General features: G+C 46.5%; 1 protein-coding gene across 3 annotated transcripts in view; it reads right to left on the bottom strand.

Moving 5' to 3' along the window:
• GRIN2B (glutamate ionotropic receptor NMDA type subunit 2B) overlaps positions 1-13,683 on the bottom strand; it is a 222,031-nt gene extending 208,348 nt beyond the window's left edge. The window contains exons 1-4 of one of the 3 annotated variants that reach the window (XM_054188128.1): positions 13,616-13,683; positions 6,703-6,949; positions 678-6,220; positions 142-306 (exon numbers count right to left, since the gene is read on the bottom strand). The gene's annotated coding sequence lies outside the window, so the exon portion shown is untranslated. Of the gene's footprint in view, positions 1-141; positions 337-677; positions 6,221-6,702; positions 7,323-13,615 lie in introns of those variants that run through there. The other 2 variants (XM_054188129.1, XM_054188130.1) reach the window with 2 other exon arrangements.
• Between the last annotated feature and the right edge of the window lie 3,247 nt (positions 13,684-16,930).

The following is a 16,930-nucleotide window of genomic DNA, read 5'->3' as shown; positions in this document are numbered from 1 at the left end:
ACAGCGATACAGGCATTTATTTCATGAACTCGCCGGTATTTTTTTTTTTTTTTTTTTTTCTTTCGCCCTTTTCCCCTCCCATCTCGCACGGCAAACAATTCACACTTACAGCTGTCAGAAAATACAGACCCACATACATACCAGCAAATCCTGCTTCAAGCACTCGGGCTGCTCTGAGCAGCTACTGCCCCCCTCTCTCCCCGCAAGGCTGAGCCACCTCAGACATGCTCAACTTCTTCAGTCTCCTCCGATACTGCCAGGATAGGAGATACAGGGCGGGGAGGGGGAAGTGTTCAGAGCATCACCCTAAAAATACATTGGGGGGAAAAAAAAAAAAAAACCCTCTGCAATACATTAAGCCCCGAGAATTCTTCCCGGAGGTGGAGAAAGCACGGTGAACTAATAAAGCAGCTTAATGATTAATAAGAATAATAAAATATACACGCGGAAAATGGTGGGGAGGGGGGAAAAATGAAGGCTCGGGGGGAGGGGGGCGGGAATGCGAGTGAGCAGTGGGGAAACCGGGTGGGGGGAGAGGAGGAGGAGGAGGGACCGTGCAGGGAACGGGAGATCAACCCCTCCCCGCCGCCGGAGGGGGCAGGTCTCAGCCTCCGCCGCCGGGCGGGGGCGAAGGGGGAGCCGGTGACCGGGCGCCGAGCCGCGGGCGGCCCCGGTACCTGCTGCCGGGAGCGGGACGGGGCCGAGGCGGCGGGTCCAGCTCCGCACACCTCCGCGCAGCTCCGCGGGTCCGGCCCCAGGGACCGCAGCCGCGGGGAGAGGCTGCTGGGGAGCCGCCTGGTTGGAAGCGACGGAGAGAAGGAATGCTTTAAAAAGAAAAAAAAAAAGAAAAAAAAATGTTAACAATAACCATAAAATAGTAATAATGAGAAGAAAGGAACAGGCACCCAGCCAGCAGGCAGGCAGCGGAATTGGATCTGAAGGAAAAGAAAGGAGTGAAAGCGGAGATAACGCTAATATTCAAATTGGATACTCCACAATTAAGCCCGGTGCTTTAATTGCTGTTCTCAGGGCCCCCCTGAAAGCTAAGGAACGTGAAATCAGTCTGAACAGAAAGCAGCCCGCATTTGCACACTCCTCCCTGCCCGCGGGTGTCTGCGCCCTGGCTCCCCGGCGTGCTCTCGGCCTCGGCCCTGCAGTGCCATCGGCTCTGTGGTCACCGATACACCCCTGCCCCCTCCCCACGCCTGGGTTTAGCTCTGGGCGGCCTGAGCAGAGCAGAGAGCGCCCAACTGCCCTCCGCAGAACTGCAAAGCAGCCCTGGGGGGAAGCCTGCCCCAAACCCGGGCAAGCCAGAGAGGACAGCAAGGCAGAGCCTCTCCAAGTAGATGTGCCAAGGGCACCCTTCAGGTCATGTAGTTGCCCCAGGTTGTAAAGGCCCACCCTGCCTTGGCTGGCTGGGTCTTGATAGGAGGTTTGGAAGGGCTCAGCAGGGCCTTGGTGACCCCTTAGAGACAAGAGCAACAAGGAAAACCCTCCTCATGCTGCCCTGCCAGCTACACTTGTCCTGCAGCAAATCAGACCCCAGGTCCAACACTACATGCTCTCCTTTGGTGCCAATCTGGGCTGCATTGTCCTGCCTTTGCATTCCTCTCACCAAAAGCACCCTCCAAAGAAAACACAGCAGCCTGTACCTACCCAGGCATGATCTGTGTCCAGGAACGGTGAGGAAGGTACCCCTCAAAAGATGGGCAAGGAGAGCTGGATCCCACATGCTCAAGAGCTGTGCTCCAGCGAGCAGCCAAGCACTCTCGGACACAGTGCCTGCCCTTTGTTGCAGTTTATGTATCTGAAGGGGAAAACATGGATAAGGCAAAAGTCCACACTAGGATGGACAAGGTTCCTGAGGGAGAAAAGCCACCTGAAAGCACCACAGCAGCTCCGGGCTCTCTCTCAACCCCCAGGTCCTGCCAGTTTGTTCCTCAGAATCCATCTACATGGTTCAAAGAGGGTTTGCTGGTCTGTAGGGGTGGTTACGGATGGCATCGTGTGGATGTATCAATATGCCATCCGGAGCTTGAATGAGCTGCTGTGTACACTGGGTGTACAATGGTATTTTTCATGTAGCTGCAGTGACCACAAGCAATACCAATCTGTGCTTGAGCTCCTTGCCAAAAACAGACACCAAGATTTTAATTCCGACAGCCAGGATCTTCCTGAGGGTGCTGGTGAGGTCTGTTCTGTTAGAAAGATTTTCCTAACATTTTTAGGCATGCTTATAAAAAGTGACTATGATCTTTTTCATTCTAATTTCAGTAAAAAATGGAAGACATATTAGCCAAAGCCTGAAGTAGTCTGAAATTATCTCAGAACAGTTGGAGGAAAGAAATGTAGAGTGATACTTACATACAGAAGTTGCTAATAGCTGAAGAGATTAGTCATTTGACTTTCCCATTCCTTTCACTGATAATAGTGATACAAGAATAGCAGACGGGATTTGGCCGAGAGATGTTTTTCCTTTCTGTATGGCAACAAGGATAAACGAGGACTGTGCAGGTCTTCCTGCATTCTTCTGGATGAAACAAGTGGAGAAGGAGCTTGACACAAAAAGAAAGGGAATGTTTTTCATCCTGCTTATTACTTAGAAACACAAAATGGAGGGTTAAGAAGTATCTTAGGAACAATTTCTGAAAAGGGGCCTATCAATCAGAAGAGAACAGCTGCGATTATTTTAAGCAAGTCAGCAATATTTAAGATTATCATTCTCTGTGACCTTAAGATGAAGGGATTCATCAACCGCAAGTTTTATTTCTAAAACTACACAACTCCACAGTTACACAGTACATAGAAGCCTGTGTTATTTCTCGCTTTTAAGGATAAGGCTAGTTGCCTTTCTACTTAATATTTGTAGATGTACATCCTGTATAAACATTATACATATGTATATGTATAATTCTTGCTTAAATAAATCACAAAGATGAAGTTCCCTACAGTGAGCGTCCAACTGGATACCTTTTTTAGAGAAAGGTGACCCATTCCCCCTGACCAAAGAAACTTACAAGTTTGAAATTAGGCACAGAAGAATGCCGGTTGCTTCAGAATTATCTTCTTGAGATTCTGCACAGCATCTAACCCTCAAATTACTTTTACATTAAGATGTAATATTTATTGTAAATAATGGGTGTGGAGGTAGGCTCCAAATAAAAATTGTTACAAAATCTCCAGCAGCATAGTGCTATGACAGGGTTTACTCTCACTAGCTGGGGTTGGCTTTTATTTTTTCTCCAATCAACCAAGATGAATGAACTGCATAAAATGAAACAAATAGTATCTCTGACAGGAAATTGGTTTTTCAAACATCTCTTCAATTCAAAAACACTTAAATGTTATTTGTAAGACAAATTGAGGGATTTATTTTAAATGTGTCCATGCTTACTATAAATTAATGGCTGTATTATTCTTGTCCTGCCTAAGATGAAAGAATGTGGACAAAAGTTCTTATATCAAAAGCAACCAGGGCTGGATCTGGCAGTGGCAGTGTTGGGGAGGATGCGGAGCAGCAGAGCCATTCTGCCACCGCAGAACAGCATCTGCCAGCACTGACAGGGACTGAAGGACCTACTGTATGTTTAACCCTTAGTAAATGCCCTGCTGACTTCATAAAATCAGAGCCCGCTTCCAGTGCGGTATGTCCCTAGATAAATGGGGTCTGCAGCTAAGGGAAAAGACCGGCAAGTCATAGGTTACCTGCACAAAGACAGACGCAGTTGCATCAGTGTAAGAAAAGCTATGATGTCTATGAAGAGCAAGTCCTTATAATCAATTAAATGGATCGATTGCTCCGGATAATTCACACCATAAAAAGGTTTTTCATCATAGCATTCCTTTGGGTGTTTGCATAGGGGCTGCAGAGCCTGGTAACCGAGTCTCCAGCTGCTTTTATACAGTGCCCTGTGCTTCACCCAGCCAATCTGATCACAAAGTGGCCAAATACCCCTATGCCCATGTCCCAGATCTTCCCGCTGTCTGAGACACTGCTCGAAGTCCTGGTATGATGTTTTTGGAAGATCACCACAACATTGACCACACAGGTCCACAAGCAAGGATGCCACGTCCTGCTGCGTAAAGAACAGCATGAAGAAATTTTATCAGATAATTAAAGGGAAAGCAAACAGAGAAAGGAGCACACAAACATGACAGTGACACAACCACCTGGCTGAAGGACTCTGCTGAATTTTGTCATGAAACCTTTTATCCTTTCTTTTGCACATGGCTCAGGACCAAGACATGCCAGAGCTGGACTGAGCCAGAAGCCACTGGGGGAGGATTTCTACTAAGTCTCTTGCAAAGACACCTGAACACAAGGAGACCACTCGATTTGTTTGCTATCTCAGAGGACACTCATCCTGCCAGCAGCCCTGCAGAAGAGAATTGTGAGCACAGCTGCATTTGCTTTGAACTGATAAACACGTTCTCTCAGCTGTCATACCAGGACACTTAGCTGAGCTCTCATCATTTTCTGTCGCAATAATTGTAGTATCCCCTACTGTCTCTGCCATGGTCAGTCTGTCCCCCGAAATCCTAAACAACTAATGGGCTGGTTTTTTGTCATGCAGAATCAAAAAAAGTGTGAAGTAGATTAAAGGAGAAATAGCTTTCTCTGTGTCTTTATACACTTGTTTTATTCTTTTGAGTATGGAATGTCAGGCTTACTGAAATTGGTTTTCCTGGATGGTCATTTATACGTGAAATACATACACATTAAACTAAGAAACTGTGGAGTTCTTTCTTTCAAATGGAAATGTGTTATTTTTAAACTGCAAAAGCACAGACGATCTCAAACTGACACTGTCACTTTTTTAAGATGATATATGGCTGCCCTACCTATAGCACACCCAGACTGAAGAACCTACCTGTCAAAAGCCACTATATCTAATAATAAGTAGTAATTATCATCAGATGCTGTATTCTATATCATCAAAGCACGGTACAAACATTAGCCATATATGCCATCCCTCTTCACGTGCCATTCAGAAGCACGAAGGAAAGGCTGAAGCACTGCCTTGCACCACTCTGAGAAAGAAGCTTTTCTCCTCCACCTCTGGGGTGCAACGATCATTCCAGTGGCTGGAGATTTTGTCCCACCTCGCTGGTCTTAACAAGGCCTGATACACTTGAATGAATGGGAAACCATAGCCCTCCAGGGAGTCATCTCCATCCTGTTCCAACCCTAACGAGACAAACAGATTATCTGGGTTTTTTTCTAAAATCAACTTTCTGCTCGATGAAAACCTTATTGGTTCTGTCCAGATTTAAGTGATGACACTCTTTCTTCTCTTTACTGGAGGAGCTGCAAAATGGATTAGGCATATTGCCTTCATGGTTTAAAGGAAACTGGAAAACTGCTTTCAGTAAGAGATAAGGTGTAGCTTTTGCCAGCTTATCGTGATGAAAAGCTAAAGAAGAGTCTCTTCGAGAAAGTGCCTGCGTTCACCTATTCTCCGTACAGGGCATACAGCAGCCAGGAAAATCGCCCTTATGTCTGAAAGCCGTCTTCTATGTTCTAGCAGAGGATCCATCAGAGCATTCAAAACTAAATTAAAATCCCAAGGAGGAACAGGGGATTTAATTCTAGGATTAAGCTTTGAAGTTGCTCCCAGGAAATAAATTATTATTGGATGAGAACCAACACACCAATTACCTAGCTTACTGCTCACGCTACTGAGAGCTGCTGCACACACCCTGAGGGATCAGATACCGCGGCTCTTACCCACCCAGTCTCGTCTTAAACACAATATCCAAGGCAAAAGCTCAGCTAGTCGCATTCCAAGAAACTTAGCTTCCCAGCTCCCAACATTAACAGGGAAACCTCCCCGCTACAAAAACACAGGGCAATAAGATTCAGTCGCCTAAACTCCCTGCTTTTCACCTTTTGTCTTGCTTTGTTGTAGATAATAGAATAGTTAATAACATGCCACTTCTTTGCTCTGTACGTTATAGTCAGGTCAAAGTACTACAATATCGGTGCCACCATAAATAAGCACATTTATTTTTCTTACACAGAAGGCTACATGCTAGTTAAGTAGCAGGCAAGTCCTATTCCATTCAAATGGCATCTAGACGAAGCAGTGGGACATATCGAGCTTTTCACTTACTGTTCCACAGATTTCTTCAGGCTACCCAGAATACCTCACCTTCACTTATGCAGCCTCAAATCCTTAATGCTTGTTCAATGGGACTTTGCTACAACATGAACCACCTCCTGTGGAAGGAATAAGTAAAGTTAAACAGCTCCAAGACTGATAAAAGTGTCTGGAGCAAAGAGAAGTACAGACATCAGAGCTGATATTTCACTCAAACTAAATGCTACCAGTTAATCAGTGCTATTATAAACTCACTCAGAACATTAAGTTACTGCGGGTAAAAAATAAATCCTTCCCTCTGAAAAATATACATGTCACCACTGAGGCAAAAGCTGGCAGCAGCAGTGTACACAAATACTTGGTTTTCTCCCAAAGAACGTGTTTTTTATTTAAACACCTTATAACCCAAGAACACTGCCACCAAAGCATCACTACTTGTTTCCTCACATGGTTCCTATCTTTTCTCCGTGGATTCCTTTCAGTCCTTAACACAGGGAAACGATGTACACAAAGCAAAGATGAAATCCCACCCGCCTCCCATGTCCTCCTTCACCTGCAAGCTCTGTCAGAACTTCTGACACCACTTAATACACACACGTACATGTGGAGTGGGGCATATCCAGTGAGGGGATTCACCGTAATGGCAACGTGGCAAAGCGGAGGCACTGGTCAGTGTCATCAGCCAGGCTCCCTGCTGGTGCAGCAGTTCTGGCAGGCCCCATCGCTCACGACCTTCTAACAGACCCAGCTTTTTTTCAGAAAAACTCGGGGTTGATAACAGCACTGAGTCTCTCGCGGTTCCTCTCATTCCTCCTTCAGGTGAAGCAGATGGTATTGCAAATAACTCGCTGAGCGGGTGCAGGGGGAGAAATGGTAGCGAAGGAAAATATTATTCTTACTGACAAGGATTCTGAACAAGGAGCTGCATGACGTTAGAAAAGCAGATCACTTTTCTAACACAGAGTTGTGGGTCTAAAAGCATCCTTCAAAATACAAGTAAGAATTATTTCACCAGCGAGCCAAGAGCTGGGGATGTTCCCACAGGGTTTGGGTTAGGTGCTCAGTCCAGCATTTGTTGCACATTTGTATTGACCATCTAATTTAAGACAAATGTTTCCTGTAGACACATTTTAAAGTGAAAAATTATCTCAGTTCGCACGCAGCTGTGGTCCCCGAGATAGCTCCTTGCCCAGGGGCAAATGCAAGAGAGATGTTAATGATCTTAAAAGTAGTTCTGAAAACCACTGTGTCCATGGTCAGTTGAGCACCGGCAGGATCAGGGTCACCTGCTCCTGTGATGGTTTATTTAGTAGTCTCATTAATTGAAAACATGAAAAAGCATGTGCTAAACCTGAATATTCACAGAGCGGGGAGAGAATATCTACCCCCAGGAACTGAGGTTATCGTGCTGCCCCGTTACCACCACACCTTCCTGAAAAAAATACCTACCCTTGGCAAATTATGGAGATGGAGATAGATTTCCTTTGCCTGAGCTGTTTGCAAGTGAGCCAGCTGACTCAATAGTTCAGCCCTCCGGCTGGAAGAAGCATTAAGATTTCTGTCAGATTGCTCTATATTCTAAAGAAAACTGCCACCTTCTTCTCTCCTTTCCTTAGACATCCCCTTACTTAGACATCTAGGAAGAGGCAATAAGCAAAATACCTCTGGTACGCCTCATCCGCCTCTTTTAATCTACCATCAAATCGAAATGGAGGACATTCACCTCAACTGCTTTGATGCCCAGCAGCCTATTTTTGCTCTCACGTTAGGTGCAACTCAAACTCAAGCCTCAGCATCGTGATTGCATGTACTACCTACAGACTTGTCTCATGCCCTGGCTATTTTTTTTGCCATACATCAGCTGTAAACCTGATCCCAAGACCAGGCCTTACTCAAATATGAGCTCTCTTTCACCTCCACAGTGATTATGAACTCAACAAGAGTGAGGTCTGGCTGCAGCTGACCGGCCTCCATCCTCCAGCAAGCCTGCAAGTTTGCCCTCTTCCCCGGTGTGTTACTGCTGCCAGGACCCAAGTGCTGATCGTGTTTCTACGGCCCGGCAGTGGGGAAAATGGAAAGCATGAACCCTCCTCATGCACGGGGTATGCCTATTCCTCATCGCTTACGAAGCACTGAATTCAGAAAAGCACATGCTGTTCTGTCCCTCTCCCCTCATCATCTTTAGAAAATGTTCACCTAGAGCTTTGGCCACACTCTGGCAATTCTCCCAGTCCAAGGACAGAGGCCGGGCATTAGAGCAAGGCAACATTTATTTGGAAGGACAGCTCAAAGTGGCTCACAGTGAAAATTTTGGCTTCCTCTGGCCATCGTAAACAGGTTAGCCTGAGAAGGGGGAAATCTGTGATTATATTCTGTGCTCTTTTCATGCCATTCCCCTGTATTTATGCTGTTGCGTTGCTTGGTTTTACAAGGCCATTTGTCCTTTGTTGTGCCCTTTAGACTCAAGCATATAAAGCTCCTGTGGAGCTGTGGCTTGTTCCCCTGGCAAAAGAGCAGCTGAGAATCTCTGCTCCAGCCCCGGTGTCGGTCAGAAGTTGGAACTCTGCGCTTGCTGTGCTACAGGCTTTCTCGTGCTGACAAAGAGCAAGCCTGCAGGCTGTTTTGTCCTTGCTGGTGATGTCCTTATTCTAGGTCAAGGATGGCCATGTGTTTTCATGCTACCTGAAGGAATTGTTCATTTTTTTTTCTCATGAACTGATCTGTGTCTCTTGCATGACTCAACTTCCATAGGCCCCCCATCTTCTTGCCTTGGCCAGCTAACAGCTTTGCTGTTGGAGCACAGCCTCTGCAGAGGACACTGTCCCAGTGGCACAGATGGCACAAGGGACAGTCCATGACCTAATGAAGAAAAAGCACAGGAAAAAGGGGATATCACTAATGCCACCTTTCCCACATATTTTTGTCTTCAGAACCATCAGAGGAGGTCTGTGTCTCAGTTACATTGTTCCTTGTGGCACCTCAAGGGGATGCAGAGAGAGGAAGAGAGAGGCTTAAAAGTGTCCACCATGACAGTGCCTATGACAATCTCAGTGATGAACTTTGCCTCAAACTCATCTGCTACCCATCGACAGAAGCCGATAGCTGTCCTTCTGCACCCTTGGCCTTAAAGGCTGTATGCTGACAGTCTGAGATGTGTGCAAGCTCACAGCACAGCATGTCAGAATAGCTTCACATGTGTACAAGCCCCTTGTACCTGCTGCTGCTGACCTTCCCAGGGGCAGAGAACAGCATGGGCCCATGGAGAGTTGGTCCCTGCCTCCCAGAAATGATGCTCTACAGCAGAGAGACAGGGATCAGACAGACAGTTGCAGTCAAGCAAAAATGTAAATATCTCCCAACAAACAATGGGGCCAGAACTGCTTTTTCTCTGTTTCCAGATATACTGGGTCCCTCTGAAAAAGGCCTTGCAGCTGATCCAGGTCCTCACCAGAAGAAAAGCCAGCAGTCCACACACAAAGGAACCCTGACCAAAAACATGCAATAGGAGAAGACAACAGGGGTCATACAAGGCCTGGGTGCAGGCATCCAGGCAGCACAAACTTAGCAGGTGAGTTCAAGCTCTTCTCTGTTCCTCAGGTGGTTCCCACTGTGTCTCCCTCAACCTTTATCCCCCAAAAACGCAAACTGAGTATTTTTCCTCTCTGAGCATACTAAGGAAAGACTAAGGGACCATAACTGCCACAGAGAAAGTATGGCTTCAACTACCATTGTTCCAAACATGTAAATCTCCAAAGAAAGAGTGAGGAGGACTGCGCAAGTGACTGCAGGAGTCCCCATATGAAATGGCCATATTTGCAACAGGGTGCTAGACCCAAGTCGACCATTCTGGTCACCAGGATCTGGAGGCAGGCTGGTCTTGAGTAGGTCTCCACTACACATGAAACCACCACTTTGCAATCCAGTGCTCTGAAAGGACAGCTTTTCTGAGAGGCGCTGGTGCACTTGAACATGACGCCGACATGGAGCAGAGTTAGGTATCTCCTGCCTTCAGGGCTGACTGGTAAGGCAACCATGGAAATTGTGAGCAAGGAAACTGGCTGTTATCATCTGCTTCTACAGTACTCTGGGAAGCAAGTCCTTAGGTACACCATCTGTAAATAAACAGGCTCACACAAAAGATACACTCAGTTTTACAGACAGTTTCTTTGCTCAGTGGAAACAGCAGGGCAAGGCCACTGATACTGGATAACCTCCTGGGCCACAGAACAGCAATACCAGGCTGGTGACAGCCCCATCCCCCCTGAACTGTCACCGGGATCTGCATTACTCTTCTGTGCTGCTACCAGCAGCCGTAGCTCAGCTGAATAGAATTGAAATAACTAATCACACAATCTCAGGTAATAATGGTAGGCCTCAAGCTCTATGATTGCAAGCATCTAGCATATGTACAGATGATAAATGTCCCCTGGAGTTACTGCTCAAAAGACCAATTTCAGAGTTTTCATCAGAAAGGACTGGCTCCTTAAAAATCTGTTCTTTCTTTTGAAGTCCAACAGAGGTCAGAACTGCTTGGTGTCTCAGTGTGCTGCAAAGAAAGGAGTGTAATCTCCTTCGGGGGGGTGAATAGGAACAATTGGCTTCACTGTTAACTGCATATCTGACTGTCATGGCATCTGTGACGCTTTTATTTTTCAAACTTCTCTTGATGGCTTGGAAACTGCAGAGGTGCTATACTGACCTGAAGTGCTTGGCTCTGTGGGCGTCTTAGAGCACAGTGACAGAGGAACAGCAGCCACTCCTCACCATCGGGGAGTCATGGGATCATAGGATAATTTGCTTGGGTGGGACCTCAGGAGGCTCTAGTCCAACCTCCTGCTCAAAACAGGGTCAGCTGTGAGTTCAGATCAGGTTGGTCAGGGCTTTAACCAATTGGGTCTTGAAAATATCCAAGGATGGAGACTGCACAGCCTCTCTGGGCAACCTGTCCCATTGCTTTCCTATCCTCAGTCAAATTTGCAGGGTCTTTGAGCTGGGATTTCTGAGAGAGCTCATGTTGGATGGAAAGACTATAGACCCCACGTTTACCAGAATGCCTTCAAAAGGTCACAGGAAGGCATGCTCCAGGGTCCCCAGACCCTCACGCCCCATATATCTCTTCAATACCCCAGCCAGTATCAAAATAGGGTGCCCAGCCTCCTCATCAACTGCTCTGCCCACATCCCTACACAGCATCAAGATGCTCACCAGCACCTTATCCCCACCAAACCCATGAGAGACTACACACAGAGCCATAACCAGACCCAGTACTTGTTCCATCGTACAGCCCTAAGCAAAGCACAACCAGTATGGACCACCATGGTTATTGTACTTGCTCTCCTCCGCTAGCTCCCCTTTCGCCTTCCAGTAGCAGTGTCCTCAAAAGTGTCCCCTCCTTGGATATCACCAGCTGAATTGTGACAACAAGGTTGCCAAGCAACACAAATCCTCCAAGCAACCAACCACAGCAGATCAAGCAACCCATCGCTGACCAGCTCAAAAGCCTGCCACCATTTTGTCTCTCAGCAGTTCTTCCATCCAGCCATAGCTAGGATCTACTCAGGTCCATCCTCTTCTCTTCGCTTATCGACCAAGAGCACCAGCCCAGGCAGTCATGCCATTTCCAAGCAGCCAATGTGCCCACAACTGATCAACAGTTACTCACAGTACATGCAAGCAGAGAGGCCAAGGAAGTCCAAGCAGGAATGGCCTTCATACAGGTACCAAGCACCTCCTTGTCTTGCATGGATCACCAGTCTTCTGTCTTACCCCTTTTCTCTTCCCCCTAGACTTGGTGGTCATACACTGCAGGTGGTCAGGACACTGCTCCATGTCCTCCAGCGCCACCCCAGTCTTTCAAAAAGAAGCAAAATATTTTTATCTGCCTTCGGAAACACACCTGGTCCCTGCAGACCCTCAGCAGATGCAATGGCATGATCCCCCTGCAGAGAAGGGTGGTTCAACCAGACACCCCAGTCACTGGGTAGGCAGAACCCAGTTTCTCTAGCGCACTTTTGGAACGGGCTCCCCAGGGGAGGAAAACCACAATGGCAGGAGACAAACACATAGCAGCAAGATCCACAAGTGACTATTTGCTGTAGCCCCTCCCTGCTCTTTCTTCCATCTGTCTCTTCTGCTCTTTTTAAGGAGACAGTCACAGCACCTCCAGTGACTCCCAAATGCCAAATCCCTTCTCTCACCATCACTTAGCTTCCTATACAAGAGAGCTGGAGGCAGAAGGTCCTGTCTGGGCTTCACTGTCTTGGAATTTTTAAGCAAATACCATGAGCAAGTGTCAGGTAGTAAACTCTTGGAAGGCATTCATGGCACTCAGGAGAAACTGAAGGCTTGGCCCTGCTGCCTGCAATCAGCTGAGTTCAGAGGAGGTAGAGATCTCAGGGTGAGCCGTGTGCTGTCTGTACTCAGCACAGCCTGAGAAAGAGGCTCCCCAGGTTGCCTTGGGCAATCTCAGAAACCACCTCAGGAGAAGACAGAGCTCAGGGGCTCGCATGCTCGCACTGTCTGTCTGGTACGGGTGGCCCAGACAGCTAAAGGACACTTTAGACATGCTGTTTTTACCAGGCATGTCACCATTAGGGGCTGGGATCACCCAGAAAAAATGTTGGTTTGCTCCAAGTTGACTGTCTAAGAACAGAAGGCTTAGAGGAAGGCTCTGTCTTGTTCAAGGCCACAAGCTCTGAGCACCAGGCACAGTTTTAAAAGGAGCTTTTCAGCAGGGCCATGGCAGAAAACTGTCTTCTCTTGGAGCTATTATGTTTCACATCATGTCACATAACACAGAGCCCAAGTCCCAGGCCCCACTAGGAAAACAAAGATCTCCTTGCCACGAGCATCAAGTGGCATCTGCACAACCAAGGAGGGCAATGAGGAATGAGGCTGCAAAAAGACCTGTTCCTTACCCACAGACGCCATCAATGAATCATAGAACGGTTAGAGTGGAAAGGGACCTTGAAGATCATTTAGTTCCAACAGGTTTGCTAATGAAAGCAAAGGATTTTCAACCTAATCAAGGGGTTGCTTCTTTCCAATACATGTTGCCTTGTGTCCTGACTGAGGGACTTGAAAGGACTTGGTCCCCAAATTACGTGTTAGGCTTGACAGGGCATGTGTATACTGCTCCATGATACAGTACACTGGATTAAAAAATCCTAATTGTGACATATAACGATGCTAATGTGGTATTGCTCTGCCATTAATCAGCCCAGGTGCAGAAGCCTGCTGATATGAATTCTGGATTTGGTCTGTCCAGTCCTAGCTTATGTATATCCACCTCCATTTCCTTTAGCTGTACAGACATCCCCTTGCACAGAGTCATTTTAATCAAAGCAGACCAAAAGTGTTCAGAATAAGTATATCAATTCTTCCACATAAGGGGGCTGAATAGCCAAATTGATAACTGGGCCAACCTGGATTAAACTAGTGGAAATTTGGGTATAGACAAGGTTTTCTTTTTCTCGTTAAGATCATTAACTAAACCAAGTTTTGATTGGCATTACCTGCATGGTAACAAATGTGAATCCTCCATCCAGTCTTCCAGTGTCTGTGTCTCCATCTGGCCTCAAATATAACACACGGAAGAGCTGAGCACACTCCTGATCCTGCCCTCAGAATTCATCCTTAGTAGGTTCTTACCTGAACCCCAAAGGACCCATTAAGATTGCTGCTTTTTCCATAAAAATAACTTTATGGAAGCATCTATACAACCATTCCTCACAGAGGAATTTGAGCAAGACTCACTCTTACAGAGAAGCTATCACTTCTGAAGAAGCAGCAGTTAACCAGATCATTCTGTTCCAGCATCTCATCTATGGGCCCTGTATAGGGATAATGGTATTATCCTATTTTTCCTTCCCAGCTAGTTAATAGGAAATCCCCTTTCAAAGGCAATTTCCATTTTAAATCACCCACATTAAGAGAGACATGTTTAATACCAATAAATCCGCTTTCTTAAAAGAGACAGAGAAGCCAGGCTCATCAGCTGACTAAATCCTCTCCCCCCACCCCCATTCCTGCCTTGCAATCTGTAGATCTTGCAGAAGGGTGATCTAAGACAGCTGTAGTTAGCTAGCTACACTTCTGAGCACTAAGCTGCTCCTCGCTTTGTATTCACTCCGTGCCAAACCAAGGTCACAGGGACACGAGGAGCTAAAAGACTTTTCTCGCTGTAAAGGAGCGGGAGTCTCAGCCAGAGATGCTCAGAGGCTGGGTTTCCACACACTTTCCATGAGAGCCTCTCCCTACACCAGTCTCCCACTACTAGTCAGTGTGGAGTGAGTTCTATCTAAAGGCTCTGCAGGTGACATTACTTTCTCTCAAAGCTTTTTCTAGCACACCTGGGAGAACCAGCCACTGACTCCCAGAGGGGTCCCTGTCCCCAGACACATGTGCTGAGGGCTGCTCTTCTGGTGTGGGGACACCACTCCATCCTCACCAGCACTTGTTCCCCTCTCCAGAGGTATTTCTAGCCTCATGGCTCTTGCAGACAGTTTTACCACACCTTTGGCAGAGAGGAGAGTGGCAGCCTTTCCAAGACTCTCTTATATGCCTAAAGAAGCAGAAAGCAGCGTGGGCAATGCTCCATCAGAAGCCAGAGGTGGGTGACCTCGAAGGACCACCCTCAAGGTCAGGACTGCACCAGCACCAGGGTGGTGGCACAGGTATCTCGCTTGTCTGACAGGAAGAGACACAGCTGACTAAGGTGGGAGGATGGGGAGCTCTGAAACCTGAATAAACTCCCTCCTGCTTCCCACTGCTGTGACAAGGATCAGTAGCAAAAACTACAGAGTAAAATAAGGCTTAGGGAATAAAAAAAAAAAGAAAAAAAAAAAAACCCAAGGTACAGCAGAAAACCTTGGCCTGGCTGCCCTTGGTGCTGCCAAGAACAGACCTAAAGTCACCCATGTGATATTCCCCTTCCTCATCATGCAGCTCCAGTAGCCAGATCTTCTGCTGGCAAGTACAATGCTGTGTTGCTGCAATGGTCTCTCGTGGGAGAGACAGCCAGCTCCCTTCATTGAGCTGAGATCGAGAGACAGCAGTAGGAATCCTGAAAATTACTTTGAAATCTTCTATCTGAAGTACATGTTGGAGAGTTGATGTTTTTCCAGTTGGAAGTCTGAACACCTTATTTGGCAAAACAGTTTTTGTTTGTTTGACAGCAAATGGGTCCATTTGCTCTGGACACATCCCTGTTTCCCCACCAAATATGCCAGCTCCAGCTCTGCAAGCACCCCTATAGGTAAGGATATGCATGCCAGAAACAGCATGGCCTTCAGCAAGTACCTACCTGTGTGCCTGTATAAGGAAGGGCCTGTCAAAGTGGGGGATCCTTCCCTTCCAGGAGCACTGCTGAGACAAAGCCTGTTGACAGAGGGACGTTTCAGAAAGCAGCTTCTTGGGTTTTTTAGGAGCATAAAGGTAAGAACACAAGAGTCTTATTCTGTACTTTATTGTTTAAAGAACCTTGGCCTCATTTTGCTCCACGAGTCTATGGCTGACTGGGCACCGCTCAGCAGCAAGGACAGCTCTTCCACTGTGGGAAACCGCCCTGCCTTTACTGGAGCAGGAAGCCATCCTCCTCCTCCCTCGCAGCACTCTTTCCAGTCTAGATAGCATGGATAATTATATCTGTTTCCATGCTCTGCTTAACCAAAGTGGTATTTCTTAAACAAGTCCACAAACAGACAAGAGGACTTTACTTTCAATCGTGCACTTATTTTCCACCTGATACTAAGATCTGTTTCTTGATCTGAGAGTGAATAAACCGTAAAAAAGTAATTTAATCCTGTAGTCAATGAGGAAAAAGAGAAAGGGGAAAAACATGAGTTGAGGGAGCTTCATGGCTTATTGCTCTGCAACTTGTCACAATAGGTCATAGCAGTTAGGTTACATTACAACACAAGACCTATGATATGTAGACCAGGGTAAAGCATACAAAGATTAGTATAAGATTAATACAACAACTTGTTCTAAATACTGCTGCTAGGAAAAAAAGAGTTAAGGAAAATAACAGGAGGAGGGAGAGCACAATCCTCACTTTCTGTTATTCCAAGATCACTCTAACCTGTTCAATGGACAAAACATCTCGCTTGAGCAAAATCTTTTTTCTTTAAAAAAAGATGAATTAGTACCCTAAGTAACTTCTGCCATGCCCCAGGGTGGAGTTAGGTGCGTGCTAGAATGTTCCTATCTGTCTGTATCTGCACCGAACTGTTAAGCAGATGCTCACTGAGGAGAAAATAGACTGCAATAAACTGGCACTGACACAGATCTGAATCGCTGGAACTGCCATAGAGATAAAATTCACTTAAGAAATGTGGTTTCCATTTCCATTTTCTTTTAATAAAAAAAGCTATTGAAACATTAAAAATATCTACTATTTCAAACAGCACACTATACACATAAGTAAGAGAGGGAACAGAGACTTCATTTTATTGATGTAAAATGTGAATACGTCACAATATCGGACCTCATGGAAGAGCCAAATTAAAGTCCCTTTTCATAGCAAGGAGCAGATCCTGTCCTCATCTACACAGCTGACGAACACTCAAGGTCTGGCCCATTTTAGAAGCTGCAGTCAACATATGGGACCCCCATGGACCCCAACAGGAGAACCACACATGGGAAAGAAGACAGCATACAGCGCAACACACCTCAGGTAAGATCTCTACACTATGCTGACAGTGAACTGCCCTTCCCTCCCTAAATTAATCTGTTTTTTGGTCTTACTCTCAGCACTCTACCCCAGCCACTACACAATGTGACCCGATATACCCTGGCCATTTTAGCACTGCCCTTCCCAGAGTGGGGCA

The sequence above is a fragment of the Rissa tridactyla genome, chromosome 1, assembly GCF_028500815.1.
Source record: "Rissa tridactyla isolate bRisTri1 chromosome 1, bRisTri1.patW.cur.20221130, whole genome shotgun sequence".
NCBI classification, from domain to species: Eukaryota; Metazoa; Chordata; class Aves; order Charadriiformes; family Laridae; genus Rissa; species Rissa tridactyla.
The sequence above is the reverse complement of the archived record's forward strand: the minus strand, read 5'-3'. Positions and strand labels throughout refer to the sequence as shown.